The following is a 4,331-nucleotide window of genomic DNA, read 5'->3' on the forward strand; positions in this document are numbered from 1 at the left end:
TGATCTCTGTCCTGGGGCTCCCTCCACTCTGGGATTATTGCAATGCTCCAGGGCCCCACCCCTCCAACCTGGCCTGAGGACCCTACAGCGGTTGTGCATAGAATAAAGGCCAGGGTTTTTGAGGAGAGGGTGACCCCCTCCTCGTCTCCAGGTGAGAGTGGAAGAAGCCATGCGCAGGGACACCAACGTGTCCCCTGGGGGTTTTCTGCCTTCGAGAACCTGGCCAGGCCGGACTGGACTTCTCTCCCTTCCCCACAGTGCCTTGTTCCAGCCTCATCCTCCCCTTGCCTCTACCAGCACCAACCAGGAGCCTGGGGATGTCTCATCCTCTCCCCAACCAGGATGGTACAGTCTGCAATAGAATGGTTACCTGTGCTTTCCCCAACCCAGGGTCTGGGGATGGGACTCAGGCTCCTACCCCGCAGCTGTCCCTGAGGCCTGGCACTTACTCAGTCCCTTTCAATGAGAGAGACATCACACAGCACTTGGGGACAAAAATGGACAGCTCCCCCCCCCCCAGCTCACCTGGGAAGGGAGCAGATGCCAAAGGGTGGCAGGGGCCAGCATGGGACAGGGATGTGAGTCCTGGCTTTCAATCCCCCTCCTATGTGTGTTCCTGTAACTAGGAGCCTCCAAATTGGAGAAGATTCTAGCTCCCAAAGTGTCCCTCCATCCCTGGAGGAGCCTGTAGCCCTTTTCGGATGATAGTTCCCACACTGGGCCCTTGTGGACTCCAAGCCCCCCTCCCTTTTCAGCTGAGAGCAGGGGTGTGCTTTCAGATGGCTGGGTGATGGGGGCTCAGGGTTGAACTAGCAAAGCTTCAGAGGCAGCCAAGGCCTCTGGCCCAGATTTCTCTAGACTCTGCAGGGCTCCCCAGAACCTTCTCAACATTTGAACTGGAGGTCTCAACCTGGTGGCCCTAGAGGCCAAATGTGAGTGTTTACTTTGGCCGGCATGATGTTTTCTGAAACTGAACATCGTGCCTCTGGGCAGGGCAAGCTCTGGCTTGCAGAGTCCCATCATGCGCCCTGTCCCAGGGAACCTCCTCCCCTGGCTGAGGCTGTTGTGGACTCCAGGCAGGCGAGCTCCAGAGGAAGGACCTGCAGAACTTTGGTCTTCTGGGGGGGCCTTCCCTGAACATTCCAAGCCCCGCCCTGGCAGAACACTTGGACACTCCTGAGGCCTTGCCCTCCAGGCCCTCTGCTTTCCCAACTCTCAGGGTGTTGGCTGAGGGCAAGGCAGATTTGGGGAGACAAGTATGAGAAAGATGAGGAGATCGAGGAAGGCTCCTTGTTGGGGAGCCCCTGGGGCAGTGGAGGGAGGCCTGTGCTTTTCAGCTGGGGTCACCGTTACAAGGCACATGATACATCAGTGTGGGGTGCGATGAGGGGTGTGTGGTGCCTGGATGCTTGAAAATACAGAGTGAGGCCTGCCCTGGGATGGACACAGGTCTCCTGGCTGGGTACGGGGCAGGGCAGGCCTGCCTGGCACTTGGTGCCTACAGTGCTCTGTTCTCTTTTGTTCCTGAAAACGTTAACATGGACCCAACTGCCTCTCATTCCTAGGCCAATCCTCTCCCCCTGGCTTCCCGTGCGATCTTGGCGAAGTGTCTGGCCCTCTCTGGGCTCACTTCTCCTGTATAGTGGGAGGCAGCTGGCTTAGGGGACCCCCAAAGACTCCTGCAAGGACTCTGCAGGGATCCTGGAAAGGGTGAACAGCCAGGTCGGGTTGAGGGATTGGGAACTGGGAGTAGAAGACCCAGGGGTCCATTCCGGCAGGGAAGACAGACTAGCTGAGGTAGATTATGTCAGAAAAGGGGACATGAAACAAAGCTCCAGGGGCCTTCCCCGCTCTGATTCCTCTCCTGCAGTGAAGCTGGATGGGCCAGCGGAGAGGGGGCCTCAGGCCAGGGAGGATGGGGCCTGCGCTCCAGGGCGGGGTGTTCTTTAGGGGCGGAGGGAAAGATGCCCATAGCCCTCTCCTTGGGCCCTTGCGACTGTGACTTTTTCTGGTGCTCAGATGTCATTGCAGGCAGAGGCCTTGAGGGGAAGTTTTGTGGGATTGAGATGATGTGGAGTAAAGTCCTGAAATGTGGTGATGGCTTCCCTGTGAGCCTCAGGCCAGGCCTAGCACTGCCGCACATTCAGGCCCCTGGCTCCTCAGAGTCTCCCCAGCTGTAATGGCTTCCAGTTCCTAGGGTATCTTTAACTTTTCTGCCTAGGATACTGGAGAATGAAGCAGGCAGATAGGCCATCCCAGGGCCCCAGGGAGTAAAATAACTCGCCAAAGGTGACCCTCACTTTCCTTGGGGAGCCTCAGTTTCCCTGTATGTAGGATGGCTGATAACACCTCCTCCTGGAATGTTGCAAACAGAGGAGAGTGTGAGGGAAACAAAGGAGCAGAAGGAAGATGGAAAGGCACCCTCGTGTGTCGCAAGAGGGACCCCCATTCTGTTTCAGTGTTTGTGCAGCTGCCTGTGGGCGTGGGGTGACTCATATCACAGCTGTGATATGTGTGTGCATGCGTGAGTGTATGTGTAATCCTGTCCCCTCTGCCTGTGGGGTCACCCTGTACCCCAAGTGTAGCCCTCTCCCCGCATCCTTAACAAATTCACCATTACCCATCATCATTTGATGAGACATCCAGGCATCTAGGACCTTGTGAGAGTAGCTGCCATCTGAGCCTCAGTCTGTAACCTTCAGGGAGGCAGAGCCAGGGAGGACCACGTACCCCCTACTTTGCATAGTCTAGGATTCTCATGGCCTACCTCAGCCCAGCCCCTCCATGCCTAAAGTCCCCTCCCAGTGAATGCACCTCAGCACGGGGGTGGGATGGGCCAGGGCTTCCAAGCTCTGATTACAGGTTCCCCATCCCTTCACCCCATGAGCTGTCCCCTTCCCACTCCCCAACTTCTAAACTCCATCCAGACTGTTTTTCCCAGGCTAGGGGAGCAGCCCCAGATGAGCGGTCCCATGTGCACTCCAGGATGTATAAGCCATGGGTGTGGACCACAGGTCCTAGAGGGTTGTCAGATCTGAAATAAAATAAATCCGTTTCCAGATACTGCCCCAGGGAGCTGCATCTGTGGGTGGCTGAGAGCCAGGATTCAAGTCACAGCCTCAAGAGCTGCTTTTTTTTTTTTTTTTTTTTTTTTTAAACTGAGAATCAGTTGGCAGGTGAAATGTCCCTGGGGTTCTGAGGACAGTTTCCTATTAAGAAAGATGTCCTGGACCAAGGTGGAGAGCGGCCTAGAACTCCCATGATCCCCAGAAGTCTAGAATCAGAGCACCCATCCCTAGAAAATTCCATTTGCACTGATTTCTAGAGTCCTATCACACAGCAGGTGGTAGAATCCCCAGTAGCAGACCAGCAGGGCTCCAGTGTCCTTGCTTCTCAAAGCAGAACATGCATGGGTGACGCTCTGGCACATTTTATCAGCTACATGTTCTAGAACTAAGAATGTCTCTAGAAGAGTTCTGCAAAATGTGCTATAGAACGTCTATAATTGAGCCCAGACTGCATGCCTTCCTAGACATTTTTTCTGCTGTGTTCAACACCTTTCTCTAGAAGAAATGCTCCAGATACTCATCTAGAACAAGAATGACTCCTTGCAACTTGTGAGGAGTCGCTTTCATCTCTCTGCTCTGAACTGCAGATTCCACTCCTCCAAATCTTCCACCCTGCATGTTTCTGCCAGTCTGGACCCCTCAGGGTTCTTTCCCCTGTCAATCTGTGCACTGCCAGCCCCCACCCCAAATCCCCACCCACCCCAACCTCACTTTTAAGTCCCCTCTTTCTCAGCTCTAGGCTTTGGACCTCCAGGAACTGTGCCGACCCTGTCTAGGAGGTACTCTTAACTCCCACGGCCTCCTCCATTCTTCTCAGCCACCCCTCCCACCACAGGAGCAGCCCACTCCCCACACCCCTGAGGAACAGGGCCTAGGCCACAACTCCAGACAATGCCCTTTCTCTGGCTGGTCCACCAGGGGTGACACGTGGGCAGCGCCAGGCAGGGAGAAGGTGGGGCATCGTGTCCTGGACACGCTGGGGAGGCCCCCAGGGAAGCTCACGAGGAGTGTAGCACCAGTTGGTTCCCTGGGCCTTGGTTCAGGGGAGTTTAGGAAATAGGCCACGGGGTTGAAAACAGGGCCTGGGGCTAGGGCCTCCATAAGGCTGCCACCCTCTCCTGAAAAGAACATGTGGTGAGCTCGCTCTATCCTCGGACCAGCTGATCCACTCCCCCAGCCTGACAGCCCTGAAATTGCGGGCTCAATACTGTGGTCGATTGTGGGGTCAGCCAAGCCCATCTCTGTTTCAGGGGATGCTGTGGC

Source organism: Muscardinus avellanarius (genome assembly GCF_963383645.1).
Source record: "Muscardinus avellanarius genome assembly, chromosome: 19".
NCBI classification, from domain to species: Eukaryota; Metazoa; Chordata; class Mammalia; order Rodentia; family Gliridae; genus Muscardinus; species Muscardinus avellanarius.